Below are 14,491 nucleotides of genomic sequence, written 5' to 3' on the forward strand. Positions count from 1 at the left end.
TTTCGAGTAAACGAAGTCGGTAGACCTAAGACGGCTACATTCAATGTAAAGAACGTAAGGTATGTCAGCATTTACTTTTAGGACACCGATAACACACCCCGTATATAAAGGCGTTTCGCCTTTCAAGAAACTCACAGAGATATTTACGCTTGTTCGCCTTCGATTATCAGATTCGTCTGAAAACGTGCGTAACGCTTGGGAGAGTTCGAAAATTTACAGTAGCACATACGTGCATCGACTTGCAAATACCGCGGATCACTGGAAATCCCTCGAAGAGGAAATTTCGAAAATCGAACAGCCGGCACGAACATTGAGTGTCTCATTTTTTATGCATTGCTCTTCTACAGACGATGGATTCGTCTGAGTATATATGCACATCATATTACTACGTGTTTCATAAAATCTAAAAATTTAGAAAGACGTTAGATCAAAATTTCTTTTACTTTATAATAATTTCTACTAAAAAAAGTATCAGAGTAAAGACAATTATTACAGACATTTGTAGTATTAATTTCAAATAAATAATGAAATTAGCAGAAAGTTTTACTAGTTCGATATTCTTTTAAAGTGTCACTGCTAAGATATAGTTTCTTAACGTAGAAGAAACTATGAAAGTGTCATTGTTGACACCAGAAAGATAAGAAAAAGTGATGTAAGAAGATGTTTCACTTAGGAGAACCGCGAGTAAACTGAAACTGTAAAGAAATCCATATTACCTTCAAACATTGAAATGTAAGATATCTACGCTATCATCAAGAAACCATCGTTACTAGAAGCTAACGCCATAAACGCATTTGAATTTTAACCAATGAATTCCAGTTAGTAAATCGCAATTCACGAGAAGACAAATAAATCGCTGTACATCATCCTTTTTTCGAGAAGATCCCATGGGTTTGGCGTTCCGGAAATTCGGTTATGCGTCGTTGCTCGCCGATGTTCTGCTCTGGTTACGGCTTTTTCCTTATTCGAACGTTGGAATCGTGACTGGTTGATCGCCTTCTGCAAATTTCTCGCGGCTGAGCACTGTCACAAAGAATAAATGGCGAGCACGTGGCAGAATCCGGAAATGAATATCTAGCCCTTGAAAAGCAGACGAGGAATTGCATTACATATTTCCCTTTTACCGTGGTTTGCTTATTGCGTTGAAATCGCGTGGAAAATTTGATTTTCGTGAGTTATGAAATTACTGAGAGAAAGATCTGATTTATTATCAAATCTATTACAGGTAAAGATATTTAATAATGCGGATAATGTTACTGGTAATTTCTAATAATTGGCAATTAATGGCTAATGACTTTAAAAACGAATCGAATGGAGAGTTACTCGTATCGTATAACAGTTTCCATAGAATCTGATATTGGTTCAAAGGTACAGATTTATATAATCAAATTCTGGAATTCGATACAAACGTTTCCGATACTATGAAGAGCTCGATAAACCGATACTTACTACGCTAATCGAAAATGTCGATATTCAAATGTTGCGATAATATCTCTTCTTCATCCAAGTGGAATTTATGGTTTCCCAAGGAATACATCCAGCTATTAAACGTACCAATTGCACTCGTACACGATTCCTGTTAAAGAAGGTATTGATTTCACGGGAAATTGCTTCCATTTCTAACAATACTAGAAAATTTATCATTCCATAAGCTTTTGAATTTTAAAAACTTCGAAGATATTAGACAGATTTAATAATTGGTATTTATAGAGTAGACGTATAAGTTACACAAAACCTAAAGTTTCACTTGGAAACCACTTCTTCCCATTATATCGACGTTCTTTAAACTAGTAGACTCTGGCCCTTAATTCGTTTAAGATCGTCATAATTATGACAGGTGACTAACGTTATTACGAAGCAGTTGAGTCGTTCTAAAAGAAGTCTTACAAGATCGAATAGATTAGTTTATTTTAACCTCGTCTATCTCCAACTAAAAGAATACCGTACTGCGTTAAACAACGCGGTTCACTAAAATTAAACAACATACAGTCGATGAAGACGAGGCTATGGGCCAATGAAATTTATTAAAGTTGGACGTTACTAGTTTCGTCTATATATTCCTCTATATTATTTTTTTTAAAAATTAAAAAATATTCTCAAATACCTCTAAAAAACTTAACCAATATAAAAAAAATTAATTGTAAGCTTGCAAAAACTTCCTAATTCTACGTAATTATACCCTCGCAAACTGAAACGCGTCAAATCAACACAAGTCCCATCTCTTTCAACTCGCTGTGCTTTTAACATTAACTCTTTTTGCATCAAACCGTTGACTATCATTAACGAAAAACATAAGGACAGCAAGAAAGGAAATAAGACAAATGTGAAGAACGCTCCGAAAGAGAGAAAGTAGTTAGCTAGTTGCTGTAGAATAATTCAACAAAAGTGAGTCTCTCGTGTGTTTCTCGCGAGCGGTTCACGTGTGACAAACATGGAACAAAATGCTCACTAATTAACAAAGTCAAATAGCTTACACGTTTCATGAAACCTGAAGATTACTGTTTAAACTCTCCTGAAATCCCTACGTTAGGACGAATTTACACTTTTACGCTTTGTGCATCATGGATAAGTTATTCACACTGAAAGATGTAAAGATTGCTTTCATTTGTGTTTTATCCAAAGTGAGATCAGTAAACTGCAGATGTTTATGTATTTATGAAAAATTTAAATACAAGCTCGGAAAACTATTTGAACGCTTGTAGACTTCTTTAACATATTTAATACTCATTATACGTTAACTTACGTATTGACAAATTTTTAGTGCAAAATTGCACGCCATGCGTATAATACGAAAATATGTATAAAATATCCAAAATAGAGTATTTATTATGATATTTGGTACATGAAATCTACTTAAATTCCATTTTCTTAATTTTGTTGGTAAAAATATAAAGAATCAATATAAAAATCAAACATCTAATTGATGTATTAATATAATCTAATTAAAACGACTATTCGTACCATTATCATCTTGTTCAGAAATCCAAAATAATAATTATTTTTAACATTTTTTGGAAAAAAGTCATCGAGAAAGAAAATAATTTTTATTCAAATTAGAAGCCAGTTATCAATAAATTTCAAAGAAAATACTCCAAAACTGAAACGATTAGAAAATATTAACTTTTAATTGATTCGATTATGAATAACGATTATGAATGATTAAAATCTTTGTGTCTACGAGTAATCATCGACGACGAAAATTTAATTTTGGTTACAAATGACCAATATAAATGATCAGAATTTTTCTGGTCGTCACTTATAATGGTTATTCGGAATCAACATTTTCTAATTAAAGATATTAACTTTTACACCATAACTTTTACAATTCGTCTTATGAAGACTATGATATCTGATATTTTTACAATACCAAGTATCTAAATTCGCCTCTATTCTCGTCACGGATACTAATTATCCCGGTGAAAAGAATGAGCAAATCCGGAAGATTCGAATCTAATAAATCACGTTGTAGAGTCGAGTATCGAATTATGAGAACGCCTGTGTAAACGTTCGTGATACGCAGTTGCGTCGGATTGTTTGGTTTTCCTATCACGAGCTGCTTAGAGACGGCGTCCTATTTCTTGACAAACCGACTGGGACGAAATGAAGCGGAGTCAATATTCGTCAACGATAAATCCTCGCCGGTTGTTTATACGGTCCGTCGAACAGCATAGTGCTTTATGTACCGGGTATTATGAATCCGCGAGGCGTAGGTGTGCATATCTAACGATGGAACGGAGTGCAACTCGCTGCTGGGAATATTATACCGATAGGAAATGCTATTAACGCAGTTTGTGGATATCGAAAACTATACAAGGATGTACGATTATATTGGAGTACACGATACGTTAAAGTGGATCGAATATCGGTCGATTCAATGGAATTTCCGAAATTACTATAGGGCTCTTCGATCTTCTTCCTTTAAAAAAGGACGTTTAATGTATAACACATTTAAATTATTGTGTGTAAGTATCCGAGCACTCTCGTTGATTTGTAGAAATTTTATTATCCACACTGAAGTTTCTTATAAAAGTATAATTTGTTTCTATGGCATGGAAACCCCATAATCCATAATCCATAGACTCTATGTCGTCTAAAGTTATACGATATTATAAAACAGAAGATTGAAACGAACCTGTATAAATGTTTCATTTGTCGTTCAACTTATGAACACTCGAGCAACAATTTTCAAACGGTATCCTAAAAAAAATTCCCAACAAACTTAAAATATAATACATTTAAACTAAAATATTCCAATATTCTCGAAATCATCGTGAAATTCCTTGCCCGCCATCTGTCTACGGTATGTCCGCGTAGTTGCAGGAAATTCAGTTCCAGAGCGGAAAGTTACCGTAACACATATTATTATATGAGATACCGGAGATAACCGCGGTAGATTGGTGGCAGCCACATGCAGCACGTATCATTGGCCAGTCGCCAATGACCAACGGGGTGGAGGTAAATTTAAGTATCTAGTTCATGTTCGTTGGCGTGCATCCCCCTTGAAATATCCCCTCTGGCGCCAAGACCGCACTCGCTGGCTCGCTCCACGTTTTTCTATTAATTTCTATCGTGTCTTACCGATTTTTTTCTAAGGGGCCGTTGCAACCTATACGACGACAGCACAACAATTCACCCTCGCGTCGTTTGTCCCTGCGATAAAACTCGCTCCGTTGCTTGTTTGTCCCGCACGTCCGATCGTAATCTTCCTCCCTATCTGTAACTTCATACGGTTCCATCCTTTTTCTTGGTCCTTTCTCGAAAATGGTGAAAACGAATCCGATAAAATCGTTGACATTTTTGGTGTGGTTTGTGTGTTCCAAAAGTTTTACCATTTACTTTATCATCTGGTTTACCGAACGATGACGTAATTCCAGAGGAAACTGGTTTTACAACTTTTCATTATATATGTAACAATTTATTTTATAAATTAATGTTTGTATCAAAAAGAACTGAAAACACACTGCCCTGAGATCTATTCGTTCAAAACCATGTGTTATTGAAATTTAATAAAATCTACTAAAATTATGTACATATATAAAATGCAATAAAATATTCTATTTAACTTCGTAAAATTTTAATTTATATCTTAATCTTGCGGCCTGTGAAATTCTTGCCGCAATATCGTATACAAGGTGGTCCAGTCAATTAAAGGACATATAAATCCTTATTCAGCGAATAGTGTCTGTAACAGTTTCAAAGACGCGTTCCGTTTCCTGTGTCGCGGCATGTTTCCATAAAATCCAATCAAAATCGCAAAGCGTGACTCGCGAAGTAACAGAATGCATTAGCTTTGATCCTGAATTCTGAGCCGATCCTGTTGAATCTCTCACTATGTTAAGCGCGCGAGCAAACAGCCATAATATGCTAATACTAAAACTTGACCAAGGAATTATTCACGCGGACCCTTGTAATCGTCTTCTGCACGAACAAGTGTGTTAATTTCAACGATTAGAGCTGTTAGTTTTCCATAACTCGTGCGACACGGTTCTTTGTGATTTACGAAATCGATGTTAGTGTTCTAAAGTTACAGGAAATATGGTATATTCCACCATATATGGACATGGGAACTAAGCGTACGTCGCTATGCATATACCATGTGAATGCAGCGTCATGGACGTAGGTGCGCCGCACCCTGGCTGGGTCATTATAGACACTAATTGTGTACCTTACTGCTTATACATAGTATACGTATATACGTAGTTGATGAAAAGGATTATGATGGAAATAGGTTCGTAGCCCAGTTTTGCATCTTTAGATTTCTATTAACAGTTATTCAACATTAGGATTTATTTTTAAATGAGAAAGAATGTTTCTCATTTATTTATATCTATATCTTCTTCGCGATATTTTTATCACACTCGATGAATATAAGGGACCTCGGAAAATTGTGGCATCTTATACTTTCGCTCGTTAAATAAGCTCTAAAAAGCTGAATAAAGTGTAAACCTGATAAAGAGGACGAATCCATCAAACCCAAAGTTTTCAGGTCAGTTATTTTTATGGCTGATGCTCACCATTGGATCCGTGAAATTTTTTATGCCGATCTTTTATTGTTCTACCATCCTCCAATCTGCAAACTCGTCCTCTCCGCTTAATATCGTATTAAACTTAATATTTTAATATTTTTGCATATTATATGCAATCTAAACATTTCTGCACTTTTAAATTCCTCATAAAATATTTACCGAAAATCATTGGATTTCCAAGTGTATGTAATTTTAACATTACAATATCTTCTGAAGGAAATTCATTTAAAAATTTTACAAAGTTTGTGTTTTTAATTGAGAGTTTACTCTTCGTTTTCTTGCGGCTATTTCAACTATTCAATGTACAAAGAATTTTCGCTAGATAAAATCGCAAAAAGTCGATGATAAGGCAACACGATGCACCGGGTCTCTTCTCTAATCCCTATCAGAAAGCCAGGGTAAAAGCACTCGAATTTTTTTTCGACACCATTTGTATCTCGCCACTGCCACCAACATCACGAAATATAGCGATCCTAATCCTCGCATAACATGCAAACCCTATAGAGCAAGCTGTCGGCGAGAAAAAGACTCGTGGCATCCTGAGAGCTTGTATCGGTCGTGGAAACCGAGATATCTGACGCAAGAACGGAATAAGAAGGTTGCTGGTTTCCTTCGTTACGAATCGTATTCAATACCAATAGAAAGAGAGTTTTGTTTAAATGTATTTGTCAGTACCCTAAATTTTAAAACTATTTCCCTGTAAAAAATAAACAATTCAACTTATCATGTTTTTTCCACTATGCTTCTTAAAGAAAAGAAAATTTAAACACGTTGCATACTGAAACAGAGAACATTTTCACCACTCAACAAGAGAAGATAATAATTTAAAAAAAATATTTTCTACATTAATGTATTTCTTGCTCAAAGAAAGAAACTTCTGCACGAGGAATATAACAAACTTTATTTCACAAATATTTCAGTCTTGTGACTCGAAGATCTCCAGAAATCAGTAACTAAGAGTTTGCAAACAGAACCGTCATTAATACGTTCCGTGTTTTACGAAATCTCCAATTTAAGAGGTACACGAGGGAAGAAAATGTGAAACTGTCACAAAGTTGTAAAACAAACCCCTCTTTTCCACAGATTGCAAAACTGAGCTTACTATTTGAACTGAATCGTTAGTAATCTATCACAGTGATTGATATAACTGTAAACCATTAATTAAAAAAAACAAGCCTTCCTTTTGCTTTTTTAAGATTAATTTTCAGCATTCTGTATCTAAGAAAGTAATTTCGTTGTTTGATGAAATAATTTCGGAGCGCCATTTAAAAATTTTGATTGGATATTGAGTTAATTTAAACATTAATTCTTCCATCAACGACAACACCAAACAACTAATCATCAAGTTTCGAATTGAATCTAAGCGACCGAATTTCATTTGTCTTGTGTGTGATTCGTTTCACGCGAAGGCAGGATAGTTTTAACGAAATCAGAATTATCTAAATTGAAAGAAATTTTATTCGTTGGATTTTTAATATTCATAAAAGTTTAAGATCCCTGGCGCTTTTCAAAGAACGAAAGAAGAAAGTCGTATCAACTACTCGGCTCGTCTATTTCTTATTCTTACCATCGCTCTTCCAGACGAGAGAAAACAAAGCTTCAGAGTTACAACCGGTCGTTTTTGCAAAACGACTTGCTCGAGGTTCGCCGAACTGCACGAAGACCGTTAACGTTTATTAATGAGGGTAATGAATAAACATGGGAACGAAGGTGTTCCCGAATTTCATGGCGCAAAAACGACCGCGTAACGTTTGTGAAGGGAGTAGAAAATTTCGATGGGACGAGGTTCTCAGTTCATTCCGCGCGATAACAAGAAACTTCGATGGAACTTGATATTCCGACAAGAAGATTAATTTGCTTTTAATCCTTCTAACTAGTCGTCCCTTTTGTTCGCTCTGCCTGTTTGCACCTCGTTGGAAGACAACTCAGAAAGCATGAACAAAGAAGTATTTATTGGGTTTGAAGCTGTGTAACTTGTTTAAACTTTTAATCATCCCACGAACGATTGCGAAATACTTTAAAATGTTACCTTCTTTGTAGTGTCAAATATAAAATATAAACTATTTTCGTTAAACGTGTTGGCTTTACTTAAAAACAAATTTAGTTTTATTGATTATTATGTTATAAAGAATAGTTCAAGTGAAACAGTTTTCAGATTTGGTAAAACTTTTCCTTACCAAAACCGTTTTTAAATTAGGTTTCTCCTGAATCGGTTTACGTAAGAGCGTCAAATGTAAAACGCATTTTAATATTTTTATCAAAAATGCTCGTTTCATACGAAAACAATTTATGTGATTGTTGATGTGTTGTTTTTATAAATTGGTTCAATTTATATGCCTCTTATATTCGATGAAATTCGAAATAAATATGCGTGTAAAACACTGTAGAAGATCTAAGTTATGTTTAATCTATGAGGGAAACGGAAAAGGGCAGGAGAACGGAAAAAGCTGGTTGTTCGAGTTCAAATCCCCTTCTGTCAGATGTGTTATCACCCCTTGGCTCAAAGCACGATTTCGAAGCGAGCTTTGCGAAACGGTTCGACGCTTTTGTGTTCGTTTGCGATTACTTGGAGTTCTGTTTTGCAATTCAAAACGCAGCGGTCTGGAAGGGTTTGCAGGGCGATCGACAATTTACGATTTTGGATGTGGAGTCTGCTCCGTTTGGTATGGCACGAGGAGGAGGAAAAATGGCACGAGGACTAGATAGGCTCCCGTGGTGAAAGTATATTGTCATTTGAGGAATTCAGGAAGCACCGAGCTTCCCATGCAATTCTGAGTCAAATTACCCGTAATTTAAACGAATAGTGTTTTCCTAGTAAGAATCGGTAGTAATTTTAAACAACAATATAAGAATTTTCTGTAATATAATTGATATTCTTTTACATAGTCTTTCGATATAAATTTTGAAAATCTATCTGCTATATGTTATATTTACTAATTATTAAAAAATCGTGTTAAAACATTAATTTCTAAAACTGAACTTTTTTTAGATAAAACTTCTAAATTCTCTCTATCTTAAATTAGTAAAACTAAGTTCTTCTGAACTTAATCCTTTTTAACGTAAAGTAAAAAGTTTCCCAAATCAAATTCTATGAAACAAAAAAGTTCAGAACCTATCCTTCGACGTGTCACCATATGACGATACTAAGTTTTCATGAGTTTCCACAAATCGCGGTACAACCTTCTCACAAATCGCCTATGTCTTCCTTTCGGGTAAACTGTGAAGCGTTAAAGCGATCTTCGAGGGAATCGGCCGGAAGCGCTTCCTTATCGCGCTCGCGGGTTTGACATGTTTTCCGGAGTGCCACTCATTTTAGAGGATTAAGTCTAGCAGCTGATAAAACTTTCTATGATAATAAATTTCAGCAGAAACTCTAGGTTGCCTGCAGCATCAACGAAACAGCTCATGCCACGATATTCGCTCGAAATGCACCGTCATTAGACCACTGGTTGATTTAACCATCTGTAATCTTTCCTCGTTTGCTGAGAAGAATAATCGTCCTACTTGTTCCATAACGTTGATTACGAGAATTCATTTTGAAATTAAACGAGTTCGTACAATTTTTGCACGTTATTTCACTGCTTGCTGGTCTTTAATGGATGAATGAGACATTAAAAAATTTCGTGAGTTTCTACTCAAAACAAAAGAAATTCCCAGCACACATAGGTCGTTGTATATTTCGTATAATAAAATTTCTAAAGGAATTAGTATTTAAAAACCATCAAAGGATTATACCATCACAGCTCGCTGTTATAAAAATTGCAAGTGGACAAGAAATTAACCAAATGGAATTCAGTTTCATCTGTTTCTCAAGTCTTTTTGCGTCGCATTCCTTATTTCCGAGCAAACGAAATTCCTATCTGGAAATTCTTCATACGTTTCGCCTGGTAATCTCGCAGCCTACGTTCACTCTTTCTACGACGTCAAAGAAAGCAAACGAGCAACTGGGCTTCGCTCTTTTTTCCTTCTGCGTGTTTTTGTTTTACATATATATCCTTTGAAGTATACTCTTTCTCTTCCACCCTTTGATGTTTCCGGAATTGTTCCATATATTGTAACTTTGAACAAATATCGAACCATTGCATTCCTTCCATAATGAATTAATTCTTCTGCTTTAACACACAAACACGGAATAAATAATGTATATAGATATTCCTCCCTGTCACAGAAAATCATCCTCGAACGTTTTGCTTAAACCCTTTAAATTTTGAATTACTTCGTGATTGTTTCTTTACTGCAATTTGTATTTTACATACTTGAGAACTGTTCAAAAATGTATACAGTGGTATCGATAGATCGATCGACGTTATCATTAATCGTCATTTATATTATACCGTAAAATTTGTATACGAAACCTCTTATCTTTGCCAAACAGAATTGACATGTTAGAGAAATTGAACTAGGTAGGGAAAGATAAAATATGATATGTCGCATTTGATTCGAATCGATGTCCCGTGGGAAATTATTTAAATATAACGAAGCCTCTCGCATTGGATGTATCCTCCCACGTCTTATCGCGCCACAATATCAACCCCGTCACGAGGTATTTCCTTACAACAAACAACAACGAGCCGTTTCATTTGTCTTTCAGCATGTATACACATGTTTCCGATAATTAATTTCATGGCTGCTGCATACGAGCCTCAATTACATCTCTATCGCGGACTCTGTGAATATTTCCTGGATCAAAGAGAAGCTACTCTAATGCTGTTTCGAATTCCTGCTCGTTATTTCGTGTATTCAGGTTGTACAATAACATTGCTACTGTACGATAATAAACGAGGACTACACGGGACGAACATGATAAGTCACATTTTCTATCTCGTATAGGGAAACAGTTTCAAGATTTAAAAGTTGTCTTTATTGTATTCAATTTTAGAATTAAATGTACATTTTTCTTCATCCCTTTCAAAATATCACAAAATATTGCTCATCATTAGATTGCAGATTTTTATGCGTTCATAAGAAATTTGAAGATGCAGAAATATACAGAATGCACATAATCTGAAAAATATATAGTGCTCTCTGTACTATGCAACAATTTGGTGAAACAAATTTATGCTTTGTTTATATTTAATAATTTTATACAAGTTATAGTAAATTTATACAAATTGCACCTTTTTAATTATATCTGTGAAAATATCTATGATTTTGCATAAATATCCGCAATATATCAAATATCATGATATTATCTCTTTAATAAGTTAAGAATGTAGGAAAATACTATCAAAATATTATAAAACCATATAAAACAACGTCATAGGATACAACTGATATGCGGTCGATATTAAACAATAGCAGTGTGTCTATTTTATGTTATTTCGCGAATCGTGTAACGAATATAAATCATCGATCGACAAAATCTCGAAATTCAGCGGCCTCTATCCTTCCTGGCGAGGTATTACGTTTCCGATGTAAAACTATTCGCAGCGTTTCCCTCCCGATCATATTTCATCCCATTCGTTTGCCACGGCTCGAAAAGAGACTGCGAACGTGTCACCCTTCGCAGGCTTATTTTCCCCTAGCTATCATCCACACCAACGTTCGTGGATCGTGCGAGTTGCGAGAAACAATCTCGTTGAAATGTCAGAAATCGGTGAGGCGCGAGCCATTTTTTACCGCATTTCCGAAATGGTCATTCGATATCGTGAAACCCGATGTAATAATTATTGTGGAAGTACGATGAAATGTATGACCAGAAAGGTACTCGTGAATGGTGGATTTTATCATGGTCGATTGCTCGCTTGGCGGGTGTACTGCAACATTTGAAATCGTCATTTCTTGAAAAAAAGTCGAGAGCAATGGAATATTGAAATGGTACTGCGATAGAAGCAACGCCATTGTTTCATATATTTTATAGAGGGTTTTATACGTTTTAGTATGTTTTATTCGTATTTGTGTTTCATTTCTATGGGTATTATAACGCAGGATTTTGAGGTTTATTGATAGAAATAATATATTAATAAAGGATTTAACGAAGCAGCTTTTCTAAAGAGAGAAGTATAGGTGAATTTACAAGGATATATGGTTTCTGTCGCGTCGATTAAAAACAGCTTGTCTGGCTACACATCGTCCGTTTCTACTCGTGGTCGCGTAGCTTCTCTCTGCAATATTTCGCTCCTCTTTTATATTTGAGTGAAACGTAACAGCTGAATTACATTATAAATCAGTATGTAATTTCTGATTCAGTTATTGGCCTGAAAGTTTAACCAGCGAAAAATTTATTCAAATTAACGACAATTTCGATGTAACATGGTTCGAAGTAATTGTGCGGACAGATTAAAAAATGAGACGTCTCGTGTAAACTTCTATTAAAAAATATCTTCAAGGAAACACACTTTCTATCCAACAAATTTCCGAGCCAGAGAGAAAATTGTTTCTTAAACAATCCATCGGAAATTGATGCCGTAACTCCAACAAAATAAATGATCCACTTAGCTCCGTAAATTGGAAAATATGGAAAAGTAGTGTTACAAAAATTCTTCCTAAAACTTATCTTGAGATTTATGACTATTAGTTCTAGCTTTTTACGACAAATTTTATAGAAGTGAATCATTAATTTTCTTAGAAATTGCGCGCTGACCGTGTAATTGATTAATAAGTTTGAGAAATATGTTAAAGGAGGAGCTTTCAAGAGGTTCGATTGTTTCGTAGCTCGGTCGAATGATTTACGAATTATTTCGTGATCTCAGCGAATAATACATATTGTTATGCAGCTGAATGAAAAGCAGGCAGACCGATCGAATTAATTATCGCGCCGTCGTTTGTCTAGGCGGTGGCTTCTGATGAACCCTTAAATTAACGAGGAAGGATCGATTAATTATAGAGAGGAAGAGACTCGAGGCGAACGATGCAGCGTCGTGGCAAACAATCGAGACTCGAGGACGCTTGCAGACCGGTCCGGTATATTCAGGCATACGCGTATTCACGTTAATTTTCCAAGGGCGTAACCGAACCACACGGTTTCTCCTTTGGCTCACGGACGAAACCGACATGCGCACGAACGGATCATGTCGTCGCCATAGAAACGTTGTGAATCTTAAGGCTTGCAGCCTGCAGCCTATTAAATGCGTTTATTTATAACGTTCATGATACGTGCAATCCGTTATCGGGCCTGACCAATCTACTTCCCGTGAATTACAAATTGCTGCGACTTATGTTACCTGTCGGATGTTCCGGGTCAAAGTGGAGAACCCGTTCGTGATCTGAAAATTCTATAACTTTCCCGTAGTACTCAACTATGAAGAAAAGCAGTATAACTGAAAACCTTAAAATAAAGTTTCTTCGTATCTTTGAATAATCGAAACCTTGAAAGTAAAAGTGGATTAATTGCAATTTATCCTTTATGGGTGTGAGTTTATATATAGTATTATTTCGTTCCACTAACAATAGCTCTATTAATCACTCAAAAGTGGAAAAACTTATTTTGAAATTTTAAGCTTAAACTGTGAATATCTATTGTGATAATATATCAATTTCGATGTAGATTTAATTTCAAAATGTTTTGTACAAGATGTATAAAATAACAAGTATTCAGATAGTGTTCTATAAGTCGCTACATGTAACTATATGTATAATATATCTACTGTTTTTAATTCTTCGCTTTTTCTTTTCGCGGATTTAATGAATACGAATATTTTAGTTAAATACTTCAGGTTCTGTAATAGTTATTTCCTATAATAAAAATTTAGTTTCTGTAATATTGGCAAAGACAGGACAGCTTTTTCAGAGAGTTTATTCAGTTTTGATATATGATCGCATGATCGAGCCAATCTGGCTGTAACTTGCCTTTTCTCCTTTGGAAATCTTTCATTTACGATTGCTCTATACGTTTCCCTGTACATATGCAGCTTACGCATAAATTCTACGCAAGGACCATAAAAATCACGAATCATATAAATTACACGACTAGATGGAATTCCAATAACTCACTCTGCAAATAGCGCTAGCTCGAAATAAACAAGCTTACTGTAACATTCGGTCTAATCCATTGGTCTCAAGAACAAATAAGGAATACACATTATTCTTCGAAGTTCGTTCGATTTAATCAGTGCTGTTTTTCTTTAATTCTCTTTTATTTATTATTCTTCCTTCCACTTTCTCAGTTTCAGAGAAAAGTTTTATAAACGTTTTATATTTTTCAATCATTTTATATTTCTCCTCGATCTGAGGGAACTTATCAGTGAAAAACACAATTGATCATATCCGATACAAACAAGAAACGATACAGCCATAATAAAAAAAGCAATAACCAATACATCAAGATCCATTAAAATACTGAAAACCACGAGATTTCCGCCGCAATCCGACCTCGGAAAATCGGGCTGACTTCGAGATACGGTTTCACATTTCGCGTTAGAGTCACCGTAAAACGTGGCGGATTCCGCTATCAACGTTCCCTCCACCGAATCACAACCGCCACTAGAATTCGATTTCGTCGATGGTATCGCATCGTACAATGGCCA

General features: G+C 35.3%; 1 protein-coding gene across 6 annotated transcripts in view; it reads left to right on the plus strand.

Annotated features, from left to right (window-relative positions):
* LOC132906921 (small conductance calcium-activated potassium channel protein) overlaps positions 1–14,491 on the plus strand; it is a 242,118-nt gene that overhangs the window by 173,598 nt on the left and 54,029 nt on the right. The window lies entirely within an intron of this gene.

Source organism: Bombus pascuorum, chromosome 5 (assembly GCF_905332965.1).
Source record: "Bombus pascuorum chromosome 5, iyBomPasc1.1, whole genome shotgun sequence".
Taxonomy (NCBI): domain Eukaryota; kingdom Metazoa; phylum Arthropoda; class Insecta; order Hymenoptera; family Apidae; genus Bombus; species Bombus pascuorum.